This window comes from Mastigoproctus giganteus, chromosome 12, assembly GCF_048544385.1.
Source record: "Mastigoproctus giganteus isolate SK-2022 chromosome 12, ASM4854438v1, whole genome shotgun sequence".
Lineage (NCBI taxonomy): Eukaryota > Metazoa > Arthropoda > Arachnida > Uropygi > Thelyphonidae > Mastigoproctus > Mastigoproctus giganteus.
The window spans coordinates 44,319,874-44,335,880 of record NC_143586.1 but is presented as its reverse complement, the minus strand read 5'-3'; the positions used below and the strand labels follow the sequence as shown (position 1 = coordinate 44,335,880).

At 37.8% G+C, this 16,007-nt stretch overlaps 1 non-coding gene across 1 annotated transcript; it reads right to left on the bottom strand.

The window, feature by feature from the left end:
• Positions 1-3,967: 3,967 nt before the first annotated feature.
• On the bottom strand, positions 3,968-4,131 carry LOC150076998 (U1 spliceosomal RNA). The gene has a single exon (XR_016547779.1). It is a non-coding gene; the product is annotated as a U1 spliceosomal RNA (small nuclear RNA).
• Positions 4,132-16,007: the final 11,876 nt, after the last annotated feature.

Here is a 16,007-nt window from a genome sequence, read left to right as displayed (position 1 = left end):
ATCTGAACCTTTAATGGGTGAAGAGCCCGGATCAGCATTTTCTATAAGTATAGAGATAGGGTGGTAGATTGAAGTCTCGAACCACACGATGCTCAGCAAATATGCACATATGTGTGGATATTATTAATTATGCAATGTGCAACTTCCTAGATCTGGGACTGATGGAATGTACAGAGTGGTTATGTCAAGTAAACTATGGTGAAATTGTAGGTGTTTGGAGCCTTTGGCTCCATAGTTTGGAGGCTCCAAACACCTTGGTACAATTTCACCATAAAACATCATTCCTCTAGCCAGTCCCTGGTGCTTGGAGCCTTTGGGTCCATACACCTGGGACTGGCTAGAGGAATGACGTTTTAGGCTAAGAATATTGTAATTGAAAAAGGTGCCACACCACCTCCCCTCCTAGAGCCACGTGGAGGTGAAGAGGGTCTTGAACCCAGCAGAATGAGCGATCACCTATACTCACCACATGTGAGCCCCTGGGGTTGGACTAATAACGGGAAAAATAGTAATGAAACTTTCAGAAACATCTGTTGTAAGACTGTTGATGTTTATATGTGAATCTCCTGGGACAGTTCTTTACCATACCAGTCTTTAACAAAAATAATTACAGTAGAACCGGGATAAGAAATTCCCGCCTAACAAGTTTTCCCAAGTACTGGGTTTGGTTTCTTAAGTCCCATTTTCACCTCTGTATAATGTATTATTTTCCCGCGTAAGAAGTTTTCCGGGTAAAAAGTTTGTGATAAAGAATACACAGTGTATTAATTTTTTTAAATATAGAAATTCTTTATTTTTAATATTAAAAAAAATTAAATAATATAAACATTTGGTAATCGAACAAGTTCTTACCAAACATCATTTTAGGTCATAGTAAACCACCAAAGTAGTGCAACTCAGGGGCTCACATCTCGTGAATATGAGCTTGGCACACCCAGGGTCCTCAGCTGAATTCTTCTTCTCTTTCTTGGTGATTTCCTTCCTTTCTTCTCTCTCTCTCTCTCTCTCTCTCTCAGGGTAACTCAGATTTTTTTTTTTTTTTTTTTTTTGCCTGGTGCAGCAAAAGCCTCAGGCTTCCTTGTAATAACGATAATGATGAAACTCGTTGTGAATGCCTTCGCAACGAGTTGCCCTGATATTGCACTACCTCCACTAGTAACACTTCGCCAATGAAGAAAACAAATGTTAATTATTCTCGGCGGATACCACCACCCAGGGGGTTGTGGGGTGATGGTATCCGTCTTATTGTAAGCTCATTTTTCCAACTTGGTAATGAGTTTAATGAACAGAATGTTAAGCAATTAGAAATCTTCAGTTTAAAAATGTTTCCCATAGATACAGTAAAATATTTATAAATTCTGAAATAGTACTTAAAAATTATCTTTAGCTTATGTATGTGTATCTTTTCATTTTCATTTGTGTAGTTAATACAGTAGAACCCGGATAAGAAATTCCCGAATAACAAGTTTTCCCCCCTACTAGGTTTGGTTTCTTAAGCACCAATTTCACCTCTGTATGTTGTAAAGTATTATTTTCCCGCGTAAGAAGTTTCCCGGGTAAAAAGTTTTCCCGCATGAAAAGTTCGTGGTAAAGGGTATTATTATAATGACGTTTTCCCACTCAATACGTTTTTTTAAATATAGAAATTATTTATTTTTAATATTAAACAATATTAACATTTGGTAATCGATCAAGTTAGTGCCAAGCATCATTTTAGTTGCTTGGCACTAACTCGTAGTAATCCGCCGAAGTAGATGAAATGGCATCGTTTTTGATATACAGTACATGTGCCTTCACAACGAGTTGCAGTGATATTGCACTACCTCTAATAAGCAACGCTTCGCCAATGGAGAAGACAATTTTTATTTATTCTCGGCAGATACCACCACTCAGGGGTTGTGGGGTGATGGTATCCGCTGAGAATCCATTGGCGAAGTGTTGCCTATTCGAGAATCCACTGTCGAAGCGTTGCTTATTCGAGGTAGTTCAATATCGGGGCAACTCGTTGTGAAGGCACTCACAATATGAGAGGTAACACAAACGATGCCATTTCACCTACTTCGGTGATTTACTACGAATTAAACTGATACTTGGCACAAACTCGTTCGATTAGTGAATCTTCCTTACTCTGAGGCTTTAAGCGCTAAAACATTTTTAATAGAAACATTTTTGATATGGTGGAAGTGGCATATCGCAATTATTTTCTTCGATATCCATAATTGGATACGGCAACAGCGTAAGTTCTGATGGTTGTGAACAGTTCTGAATTAGTGGATTGTTGCTCTGTCTTAATTGTAATCGTAACCTTTTAAGGTATGTTGAAACTCCAAAGGAGCTCATTCTTCCAACTTGGTAATGAGTTTAATGAACAGAATGTTAAGCAATTAGAATCCTCACTTTAAAAATGTTTTCCATAGGCAGAGAGAGTAAAATAGTAATAAATTCTGAAATAGTACTTAAAAATCATCTTTAACTTATGTATGTGATTTGTTTTGGTTTTTTAAAAAAATATTATTATTATTATTAGCCATAAAGTGCAAGGAAGCCTGAGGCTTATGCTGCACCAGCCAAAAAAAAAAATTTTCTGAATTACCCTTACCCCAAGAGAGAGAGAGAGAGAGAGAGAGAGAGAGAGAGAGTCAGAAGTAAAAGGGAATCACCAAGAAAGAGAAGAATGATGATATCCAGCTTAGGACCCTGGGTGTGACAAGCCCTTACTCACCAGATGTGAGCCCCTGGGTACCCTTAGGTCATTTTCCCGCGTTCTAAAACTCCAGGCCCTTGGAAAACTTCTTATCGGGGTTCTACTGTACATATTGTAATGTATTGTTTTCCCGCGTAAGAAGTTACGCGGGTAAAAAGTTTTCCCGCATAAAAAGTTCCTGATAAAGAATACAGTGTATTGTTATGATGACGTTTTCCCACTTAATAGGTTTTTTAAATATAGAAATTCTTTATTTTTAATATTAAAAAATATCAAACAATATAAACATTTGGTAATCAAACAAGTTATTGCCAAGCATCATTTTAATTCGTAGTAAACCACTGAAGTAGGTGAAATGGCATCGTTTTTCACATCTCATATTGTGAATGCCTTCACAACGAGTTGCCCTGATATTGTACTACCTCCAATAAGCTTCACCACTGAGAAGACTAATGTTACCTATTCTCTGTAGATACCACCACCACCCCTGTGTGGTGGCCGAGAATCCACTAGCGAAGTGTTGCCTATTCGAGAATCCAGTGTCGTAGCGTTGCTTATTCTAGGTAGTTCAATATCAGGGCAACTCGTTGTGAAGGCATTCGCAATATGAGATATCACAGAAACGATGCCATTTCACCTACCTACTTCGGTGATTTACTGCGAACTAAACTGATGCTTGGCACTAACTTGTTCGATCAGTCAATTTTCCTTAGTCTGATGCTTTCAGCCTTAAAACCTTCTGAGTATAAAATTTTTAATATAATGGAAGTGACATATTGCAATTGTTTTCGTCGATATCCATAACTGGATAGCTTCGACCACGTCAAGCATTTCGTGTTGAGTTCTGATTTTTCTGAACAGTTCTGAATTACTTAGTGGATTGTTCTCTGTCTTATTGTAATTGTGACGTTTTAAGATATGTTGAAATTCCAAAGGAACTCATCCTTCAAACTTGATGAGTATTTGACGAGTTTAATAAACAGAATGTTAAGCACAATTAGAAATTCTGAGTTTAAAAATGTTTCCCATAGGCAGAGTAAAATATTTATAAAGTACTTTAAAATGATCTTTAACTTATGTATGTGTATATTTTCATTTGTATAGTTAATATTTCATACCCTTAAGTCATTATCCATTCTAAGAAGTTTTCCCGCGTAAGAAGTCCAAACTTTATTCTGAAACATAAATACTTTCTTTAATGAAAGAAAGTGACGAGCCAAGCTGTTCCAGAACAAAATGAAATCTAATTTTTGATTTTAAATAAAGGGGTTAGCGCGAACGCAGTCCCCAAATACCAAAAATTCCACGCTCCATCTATCCCAGTTTGGGAAAGTGGCAGGGGTCAGCCAACTCGGTGTGCTATGAGAAAGCCTCTCCCTGGGGGATCCTCCTTACTGATCAAGGACTCCCCAGCGCCAGGTAAGTATGCTATCCCAGCACTCGAGTGAGCAGGACTACAAACACTATACAGACAATAAAATGGTGTTTTCTTAAAATTGCAATTATTTTCTCTATGTTAAATAACAAGAGCTCAAAATTTCATAATATCGGTTGTAATTATGTATGTTCAGCTAAATTTTTAATGAAACTTGTTTTGTTTTAAAACAAGTCTGTTTTTAGTGTAAACTGTTGTAAACCTTCAATAAATTCCCACATTCGCATGCCTTTAAAGCAAGAGTGGCAACTTCCAGCCCGTGGGCCAACTCTGGCTTACGATCTTGCGTAATCCGACCCGCGGTTGTTTTCAAAATATATACTGGTACAGTATATGACTTTTCTGACGTAAACTTTTAAAAATACTCTTCGCATTGCTAGGACAAATATTGATTCACTGATAAAAATGAACAGTGTCAAATCTCATTAAATACAGTACTGTAAACTAAAATATTGAGTAATACAGTATTTTAGTTTACAATATATAATGAGTAATTTTGCCGAGATTTTAATAACAATACATTTATTTATATAAATGAATTATCATCAAGAAAATGAATTCTCAAGTAGTGATGGGTAATTGATTCAGCTAATCTAGTTCAGCAAAGGAAGAAAAGGAGAGGCGCTCAGAGGCGTTGTTGTTTTAGGTTTTATTGACGCATCAGCGACTACTGCTATAATGCGCCAAAACAGATTATTTAAAAGAGGAGATTAATATTTAAAGATGAACAGTAATAAAAATATGTAAAAAATTTATAAAACAGTAACTTTTAAATACGTGTAAAATATTTAAACATTTTAAATAACTAAAAACAGCTGATAAACTGACATTGCCGGATAAAATGACTGAGTGCATAAGGCTCAGTCAGATGGCCCTGAGGCGTAATGGTGTATGGCTTCGCGCCGAATAAAATTAAAGACTTAGAACAATGAATTTATTTATATAAGACTTTTTTTATATTTATATTTTTTATTTCAGTTTTTTTAAAGACTATATCATAATATAGTCTTTATTATGATCAGAGTGTTTATAGTATTAATATCACATTGTTTTTCAAAAAAAAAAAAAGTTGAAAATGATGTTAAAGTATGAGTGGTTAAGGTATGAGTATTTAAAATGGAAGCAACATAGAATTTCTAAAATAAAAATCAATCAAGCAGTAGAAATCAGTTGATTACCAACTGTTAATCTGTTAATCCTAGAGAGAGAGAGAGAAGGAAAAAGCAGGTTGGCCAAATATAGATCTAGTTTACTGAATGGCAACTTGCAGATCTCTCTTGAATAGATGCGTAACTTGGAATTTTGATACGGTCAAATATGGGGCGACCGCCAAAAGCAGATCCCCTCGTATCTGAGGTGAAATATCTAGGTATACCACTACTTCCGGTGGGTGGATTTTAGTGCATGAAGTAGTATATCAGGATAGTAGATTCATGCCCGGTACTACGTGCCTGGGGACGGCTATCAGGGAGTAGCTATCCCCTTGCGGTTGCTCCCTGGTTGGCGAAGACGCTGGCCATATAAGCCCGTTTGGCAGAAGTTCCGCGCAAATTAATTTTTTCAAGTAGAGATAAACATAATAATTAAAATTAAGCTGAATCAGTTAAAAGACACGTTTCTCCTACCACTATGCACGAATTCTTCAGTAGAGTTTTCGAAGACTAGTGTATCGGACGTGGCCCACATATTTTATTTGTTCTACGCCGCTTGCATCACAAAGCTGAGACTGTAATCAATGTATGACAATGGGTTATGGGGGATATTAATTATAGATAATTAATAATTAACTATTTTATAATATTTATTATTCGATATTTGTTAATATAAGTCGAACGTAAGAGTTCAATGGTTTCATCATTTCACACTCATAGAGATGTTGGAGTTCAGATAATTGACTAAGAGAATTTTTAAAAGCTTCTTCAATCAGAGCTGAGTTAGCAGATTTCTGGCACAGGGAATAGGATTTAACCAATGCCCAATATCTCTCCGACAGTTCAGAATTTATAGTTTTGCTGTTGTTCTTTTTTTTTTTTTTTTTTTTTTTTTTGTCATCCTGGGGGACGTTATTAATGAAATTAACCCCACCGTCGATTAATACATACCTCATATGTATTCTGAGATTCAACTAAAAGTTATTCAATCAAATTATGGGTTACAGAGAAGACAGTTTAAAAAATATGCAGAGGGACTGATGGTTTTAAAATATTAGCCGCCAGAAGTGGACAAATCAAATAAGCCCCGGCCTTTTTCAAACAGTAAAAATTAAAATCTGAACACCTTACATAGGGTGTTAAACGATTTTTACTATATTAAAGTATTTAATTTTTAATTAAAGGACAGAGAGAGAGACAGAACCCTGCAAAGATGAAGAGAGACCGTGACAGATTACTAGGCCTAATATTAGACAGGAAGAAGAAGAAGAATTTTCAATTAAACTATTTATATATTAAATACAGAAAAAGATACCACAAAAAATTTAATTTAACAATTTTCCCTCAATAAAATCTATAAGCGTTCTATTGAATATGACTTTAACTATTACTGTCAGGTCCTCGAAGTTGATTATCCTTCCCCCGCAATTATTTCATCCCGGAATGAGCCCAAAAAGGTGGCTCACCAGAACTGAAAACCATCACGTACTTGACACTGCTGTCTTTCCAGGTCAGTTTTCCAAAGTGCGTAGGAGTTCTGTCGAAGCGTTCAACGATGACATAATTATGTCCTTATGTCCTCACTTTCTCACCACATTAGTGAGAAAGTGAGAGGCGTATGTAATAACAAAGGTAATATCAAATGGCAATTAAGGTAAATTTACTTTTAAATATCAAATCTCGTTTAAATGCTATCCAATCTCAGAATATCCATTTATACTATTATGTGCACGTTGATGAATTTCTCAATAAACCTTGACATATTATTACACTGGACATCCGGATCAAGGCAAGAGAGTTTAAAAGTGTTCTTAGTTAAAAAAAAAAAAAAATGTTCAGTTAAAATAGCTGATCTCAAAATAGTGAGTTAGTGGTCTTCATGGTTCCAGCTAACTGGCGCTTTTCAATATGTAATTTTGTGATGACGGTTTTTTGCAAGTTTCTACTCTGGCATAGTATTTCTCCCAGTAATTGTAATGAGATCTGACACTATGCATTCTTAAAAGATTTTTCTGATTGTTGAAGGATCCTGAGTTTCCTGTACAAATTACTCTAACACGTCACAATGCTAGTTGGGGTTTAAATACAACATCCAAAACTTAGACTGGTCAGAAGTTCAGTGCACTGATTAGCTACTGGATGGGTGCTATCTTGAGGGTTGCCATTGGCTTATGGCTTTCCACTGAACTTTTGTTGTTGTTATTTGGTTCTTAGGAACATTAGCAACTAAGGCCATATTGCTCCAGGGATATGCGGTGGTCATTCCCTGATCTTCCGCATCCTCCGTATTTTGGTGGTCACGGGTTTGAACCCCGGTCTAATCAAGAAGCGTGTGCTACGCACTGCTGCTCTTGCCCACCTGGCTACGGAGGCGCCTACTGAACTTTTGCTAGAGATTTTCTCAACGGGTGAAAAAAATATATTGCCTTCCCTGACAGTGTGGTAGTTTTGCCACTTGTCACTCGTTTGGAGAGGTCTCGGTTCGGATCTAGTCATAGGCTGGAGGAATTTCTAAAGGCTTCTTCAATCGGGGCTGTAGTTAGCCGATCTCAGACGGAGGCAGCGCGATTTTTCCCGGTAAATTATTTCGGGTTTTTCATCCCGCATACATGCAAATCGGCCCGTGAACACACGCTTATACATTTATAATACACAATGGCGCAATGTAGTCTAAGTCGCTGACGCGCCTAAAACTCAACAAAATAAATGATGTTCATGGATACTGTTAATTACGTGACGAGTATTTTTATATATTTTTTTTTTTGTTGTTGTTTAGTAGCCGGACTGAGAGTCTAATCTAGTTCTGGAACCAGGTGATAGTGGGGCATTAGTGTGGCAGATATCTGACCGTGAGGTTGGGGGAGGGAACGGTAAACTGTCTGTTATTTCTGATGTCTTTCCTTATGGGTAATCTCTCCGAAGGTTCCAGTTTGCTAGACCAAGTAGGATTTTATCATTACCCAGCCAATACACAAGAAAAACTAGTTTCAATTTATCCAAATGATTTATTTTAATATTTTCAGTGAGAATTATTAACTGTAAATTAAACACTGATAAACGAATTCATCAGCAATAATTTTCTAGCTGTGAATTGTTCCAGTGTTATAATTAATTGGTGACATCACACATTTCACTGTCCCAGTAGATTTAAGATTCTTTAGGGATGAGCGATGGGTATGTCGAGTACCCAATTGTAGCAGCACACTGTTGTAGCGAATATGACCGTTAGGCGGATTGGAGGACACGAGATTATTTTCTACACAATGTCATGCGTAGTTGGGATTTGGCGTATCCATCCGTGAAGAGGAAGCTCATAGGGTGGGTGGTGGGTTGAGCTGAAAATCTAAGAGAGAGAGAGAGAGCGAGAGAGAGATAATCTTTAATGCCCTTCACGGCCAAAAAGCCAGGGGTTTACATTTTTACAGAATCCTGAAACTTCCGGGAAAATCGAAGAATTATTTACAAAAAAAAGTAATTTTACAAATGAAAACATAATTTGATACAAAGGAGAGAACTCCTTACGAGAGTTAAGTTTGATTGAGCTGACTTAATATCGAGTTAAGAGCACCAGTTCAATCAGACAGGAACAGATGCAAGGTACACATCAGTCATTGCTGATTAGTCCTACTAGTCATAATTTTTTTCTGGTAAGTCCGGTCAACAGCGAATTTGTTCTGGTCGGCGTCAAGTGCCTGGATTTGCTTGAGCATCTGCTGAGGGAGGAACCTGTCCAAGAGACAGAGTCGTGCTGAATGCGAGTAGAGCTCGGGACTGGCCCTAAGGGCAGCAGGTGGAATCCTCCAGCCACAGGTATCCCAGAATGAAGGTGTTGCAATTATGTCTGTTATCATCTTGACTGTTGCTAGGAGGCGTTGGTCGTCGACTAAGGTGGGAAGCCGTGGAATCCCGAGAGAGTTGACAAGCTGCGTGGTACGAATCAGAGCTGGAAGGTTATGCTTCCTGTTGACCCACTTTAGGAGCCAGAATTCTGTGGCAAAGAGTGGTTTCTTTATTGACGGTGCCGTTGACGCCCAAATTTCAGCAGCATAGAGTAAAGGTGGAAAGATAATTGTTCTTATGTACCTCACGGTTGTCTTTTTATCTCGAAGCACGTGTGAGGAGCATGTCTATGTGGGCGTTGAATCGAAGTTTGGAGTCGAATACAACGCCCAGATCACGATGGCTGAACACAATTGGGATGAGGACGTTGCCGACCGAAGGCTGGAGAGAAGAAGGAGTTCGCTTCAATGAATACACCATGAATTCGGACTCAGCAGGATTGATTTTGAGCCCAAACTGGCAGAAGTAGGATGTGACTGCAGTGAGAGTGTTGTTAATTTCCGTTTTTACCAGATCAAGGTCTTGACCAGGGATGACGGGAGTGAGTATCTTGATATCATCTGCATAGCTCAGTAGACATCGAGAATGTGCAACCAGTGGGAAGATAATAGATGAGAACAGAAGGCCGGAAAGGACCCCTCCTTGTGGGACTCCTGCTGTGACGGATCTAGTAAGGGTGCGATCTCCTGTATGAAGCTTTATAACTCTGTTATTCAGAAGAGAGGAGAGAAAGCATATATTCCCTGTGATCTGGAAGTGGCATTGCAGGAGAGTGAGTAGTTGGTTTACTTGGACGGCATCAAATGCAGCCTCAATGTCTAAATAAGTAACAGCTACTTCGTGCCTTTTCTCGAATGCTGACAAGATAGTATTCGTGGTGGCTAGCAGATTGGTGATCGTTCATCTGTTTGGAAGGGAGTAGTGAATTTGGGCTGGATTACTGGGCAAGATCTGCTTGGTGAAGATGGGAAGTTTTACTTCTTAAGAACATCTTAAGAAGTAAAGGTTCTTAAGCAGAATAGCTCAGGTAAACTATCTGTTCTCAAAATAACCAATTAGCGTTTTTCGTGGCTACCGTCGTAGCTAAGTTAAACCCGAAATCTGTCAGTAGATTTCCATTTCATTAATTTCCTCTTCGTGAAACTCTGGTTCAGTAGTTTTTTGGGTTGTGTTTGTACTCGTACTTTTCAACAAAACCAGTGTGGGAGGAATTGGAAAGACGGGTAGATGACTTCGCTTACCCAAACTTATATATGAAACCCCATATAAGTCAGTATGGATTACTTATCCCTCAAACAACTTCCGTCATCGGTCTCTTGATAGTTTGAAATTTCTGACCATCTAATTTTTCTAGCCTTAAACGGCGTAATTATGGCAAGGGTTTAGCCCTTTAACTGGCTGCTATGCCTTTTAATTGCTCGTACATCATCTCTATGCAAGTGTGCTGTTTCCATCTATCCATTTCAATTAAACAGGGGTGTCAAAAATTCCAAACAAAAGTGGAACAGTGTCCTTCACTGTTCCACTTATGTTTGGAATTTTTTTCAATGATATTTACTTGGACCGAGGGCATTAGTTTTTCTTACTTATTGAAGATGGTATCAAAATTTTCTTCCCTATATCCACCTTTCCAAGTGAAGATTAAAAATTTAATTGATTATTAAAATGTATTGTTCTGCGTACCGTATATTAACTGTGATCTGGATGAAGGCAAGAGAAGCAAGTTTTACTTAAGATTAAGATGTTCTTAAGCAGAATAGCTCAGGTAAACTATCTGTTCTCAAAATAACCATTAGCGTTTTTCGTGGCTACCGTCGTAGCTAAGTTAAACCCGAACTCGTGTTTCTCAATGTGTAATTCTGTCAAGGTTTTTTGCTTTTTTCCACTCTGCGATGGTCTTTGTCCAATAATTGCAATTAAAACAGACATTCTGTAATTCTCAAAATATATTTTTTTTCTCATTGTTGAAGTATCCTGAGTTTCCTGTACAAATTATCAATTGTAACTCTGCACGTCACAATACTAATATAGAGTATAAATATAACATCCAAAACCTCGACTGATCAGAAGTTCAGTGCACTAATTAGCCATTGGGTGTTGTCTTGAGGGTATTCGGGCTTGCCACTGAACTTTCTCTAGAGATTTTCTCAAAGGGTGAAAAAATTATATTGCCTTCGCTGACAGTGTGGTGGTTTCGCCACTTGTCCCTCTTTTTGGAGAGGTCTGGGTTCGAATCCCGTCATAGACTGGAGGAATTTCTAAAGACTTCTTCAATCGAGGTTGTAGTTAGCCGATCTCAGACGGAGGCAGCGCGATTTTTCCCTGTAATTATTCCAGGTTTTTCATCCCGCATACATGCAAATCGGCCCGTGTACACACGCTTATACATTTATAATACAGAATGGCGCAATGTAGTCTAAGTCGCTGACGCGCCTAAAACTCAACAAAATAAATGATGTTCATGGATACTGTTAATTATGTGACGAGTATTTTTATATATTTTTTTTGTTGTTGTTTAGTAGCCGGACTGAGAGTCTAATCTAGTTCTGGAACCAGGTGATAGTGGGGCATTAGTGTGGCAGATATCTGACCGTGAGGTTGGGGGAGGGAACGGTAAACTGTCTGTTATTTCTGATGTCTTTCCTTATGGGTAATCTCTCCGAAGGTTCCAGTTTGCTAGACCAAGTAGGATTTTATCATTACCCAATAAATACACAAGAAAAACTAGCTTTAATTTATCCAAATGATTTATTTTAATATTTTTACTAAGAATTATTAAATATAAATTAAACACTGATAAACGAATTCATCAGCTATAATTTTCTAGCTGTGAATTGTTCCAGTGTTAGAATTAATTGGTGACATCACACATTTCGCTGCCCCAATAGATTTAAGATTCTTTAGGGATGAGCGATGGGTATGTTGGGTACCCAATTGTAGCAGCACACTGTTGTAGCGAATATGACCGTTAGGCGGATTGGAGGACACGAGATTATTTTCTACACAATGTCATGCGTAGTTGGGATTTGGCGTATCCATCCGTGAAGAGGAAGCTCATAGGGTGGGTGGTGGGTTGAGCTGGAAATCTGTCAGTAGATTTCCATTTCATTCATTTCCTCTTTGTGAAAGTCTGGTTCAATTTGTGTTTGTACTCGTGCTTTTCAACAAAACCAGTGTGGGAGGAATTGAAAAGACGTGTAGATGACTTCGCTTACCCAAAGCCGAACGTAGCCCAGTGGTCAGGAGCGAGAGTGCATAGCACGCGTTCCTTGAGTGGACCGCGGTTCAAGCCCCGTGACTACTAAATACGATAAATATTTGTATTGACGATTTATTGTAAACTCTACTGACTTGGTTGTCGTGCCGGAGTATAAATTTAAATGTGTTGAAGGGATGGAGAATTACTTCTGTCGACTCATAAGAATGACTGCGGTTCAAACAGTGACTGCTAAATACGGTGCTGTTTCTTGTATTATCTCTTAGTGAAAATCTGATGCAATAGTTTTTTTTGGAAAGGAAGAAAAATCCGGAATAAATAGAAAATTTATTAAATTCTCAAGTGTTCTGCGGAATCTGTATGCTTTCAGTCCGTGCCAGTGGAGGTTCGACACTGTAATAAAAGCTGATTTGTTCTCTTGATGTTTCATCGCTTTTCTGTTTACGTAATACATAAGTTTCAGGATTACGTAATACGTACAATTGTTATGAAATATTGTTTCAAATTTCAGAGAAATTGCGTATTTATTTATTGTGCCTCTTATTTTAAACTAATATAATAAAATGCAAATTTAAACAACTCTTCAAAAATCGACGGGTCTAGACTATATGCAAATATGCAACTGAACTTATAGAGGGCAGTGGCCATGACATATTTTATAATTTGAGTGCTGTTCCTTGTATTTCTCTCTGGTTCGAATCGTATAGGGATACCCATTAACACGTTTCTGTGATAGCGTTCAGTGACTGAAATACACCGATGAGCCAAAACATTGACCAGCGTTTGGTTATGCAAATCCAAGCAACTGCAGGTGAACTTAACCCTACGCACGTGGGTCGAGACACTGAGCTCCTTTAATCAGTGTTACTCTTGTTCTTCAGATGGGAAAGTCAGCGGACTTAAGCGAGTTTGACAAAGGGCAAATTGTAATGGCCAGACGACTGGGTCAGAGCATATTCGAAACAGCACGGCTGGTGGGATGCTCACAGTCAGCCGTGGTAGTACCAATCGAAAGTGGTCCAAGGAGTGAAAACCCCCAAACCGCCCGCGAAGTGTTGAACGACCACGGCTGATCGATGCTCGAGGTGAGTGAAGGCTCTCCTGGATGGTACGTGGCAACAGAAAAGCGACTGTGGCGAAACTTTCCGGTAATTGGAATGCTGGTGATGGGAGTAATGTGTCACAACACACAGTACATCGAACCCTGCTGAAAATGGAGCTGCATAGCCGCAGGCCGCTCTGAGTACCCATCCTAACTACACCTTGTAACGGCGCCTAATTCATATTGTATCAGGCATATACTGTAGATATGCAGTGAGCGCGGTTCCTAAATTAGACAGTGCCTGTGGCAAGTATCTTTCTTGCGCATCCGAAGAGCCGGCCCTGATTGTAGTGGTACCTAACACAGTAGTGCACTTTAAAATCTGTTAGATTAATCTTTGGCAATCCGGTTTGTTTGAAAATAGTACGGTATAAGGGCAACTCGTTGTGAAGGCAATGATTATTAATTACGATCATCATTGCAGCAGTTTAAATCCTGCTGGTTGCAAAAAGACATGATGCAATTTCAATAAAATTGCATCATGTCTCTCTCTCTCTCTATCTTGTGAGAAGATAATTTATAAACATATATATTTTTTCTATTTTTTAAGTTACGTATGCTGATATTGAGGACCGTTTCCATTTCATAATGGTCTTCAACCTCAAATTTTCAAAAAAATTACTACAGAGTGATTTTCAATGTTAAAAAAAGAAAAAGAAAAAAAAAGTCATATTTTATTCTAGCATACATCGAAATCTAAGTTGGGGGGGGGGGGGTTATAAGGTACAGTAAACTAAAATCTTGCATCCCTGGGGTTTGAGAAGTGCAGGATTTTGAATTTATCCATATTTTAGAGATATACGTAGTGGTTGAGCAGTTTTAGAGGAACACGTTCAATAAATATTAAACACAAACAACTAAACCTATTTATATCTGTAAACATTTATGCTGACTACCTCATCCTTCATCAGTTTGTGGGGAGTCGATTTCAATTGCATGGATAATGTGGTGGCCTTAATTCTTATAGCAGACCGAATTAGCCTTTGTAACGAGTTGACCTGGTATTGTACTACTTATAAGCTACAGATTACAACTTTCATTTCATAACCCCCCCGGGCAGCTCATATCGAAAAATTTCTCTACAAGTGTACGTATTGTCACTAGAGGTTACTTTCCATCGGCTGAGGAACAGTTGATCCTGAAGCAGGCTGTGATAGCAGACTCGTGTTTTTAACAAATGGCCAATAGTGCAATACCACGGCAACTCTTTGAAAAGAAAAGTTTCTGTTATGGGAATTAAGACAATCATATTATCTATTTATTTAAATTCTTCTGGCAGCAGAAACAGATCAAAGGACAAAATAGTTCTGCAAGCATCTTATAAAGAATTATTACTTTTCTTTTTTTTTTTTTTTTGTGAATTTAATAATTCACAAAAGATAAATCGTTGATGCCAGTGTAGGATTGTAAAATACTGGTTTTTTTTTTTTTTTTTTTACGCGGTAGATATTAAAGAATGCTGGTTTGTAAAATTCCAGATTTTACAGGGTTTACTGTAATTAATTAATATATATATATATTTTTTTTTAATTTTCAAAATTACTGGGAGGAACAGAACTTCAATTTAGGAGGAACACAGTCCATCTTATAATTCGTATACTAGTTAACTAGAAACATCTCTAACTTTTACTCGAAGCGTACAGACCTCTCACGTCATAATTAAAGAGGACGTGCAGGAATGCACCTCGTGGCATTATGTGCCTCTCACCGCCAACCGATCTTTCAAATTAATTCTAACAAACTGCTTTGACTCAAGGAAAGCTCTTCATAGCAAAACAAAATTTTACTAAACAACCACGCACGACCACGTAATTTAAATCCTCTGAACCTAAGAACCTAGTACGCTGCTCTGTTTATAATATTCCTTCTTTATTTCTTGTTTTTCTTTTTCGCGTTAACCCTTAACCCAGAGGTTCCCAAACTTTCTCGGTTCACGGCGCCCTTAGTTTCCCAGTAATTTTTTCATGGCAACCCTAGGCCAAAAGAAATACCTAAACAGTGGTTTTCGACCTTTTAATGTATACCCATATAATAATTTTATTCTTTATATAGGGGTACTAAATAAAGATCACCACAAAATTAAAAAGGTACGGTACAATGGATAACGTACACCTTTTTATAATGAAATAAATATATAAATTTAAAAAAATAAATATAAAATACATGAAAATATTTAGAAGAGAATATCTTTAGAAATCTGTTATTAGTATTTACCTCTGTTTTCCTTCTCACATAGGTGAGAAGGAAAACAGAGGAGGAGGAAGTTCCAGCGGAGTTTTGAATTTTGCAAAAAATCAGCCTCCAACAATCATAGAGGCACTTATTCCCAATAATTAATAACTCTCTGGCTAAAAGAGAACTTCGTGTAATCCAGTTTGAACCTCTCCCCTCTTAATTTGAATTTATTGACTCAATAAATTCAAATTACTTTCATTCCTTTTACTGTACCCTCTCGGCGTGTCCTCGTGAGCAGCACAGTTGGTAGAATCGCAGTCTTCCCCACACCAGATGGAAAAGACCTGAGTTCGAGTCCCGTCGATGACGGGAGGAATTTTTAT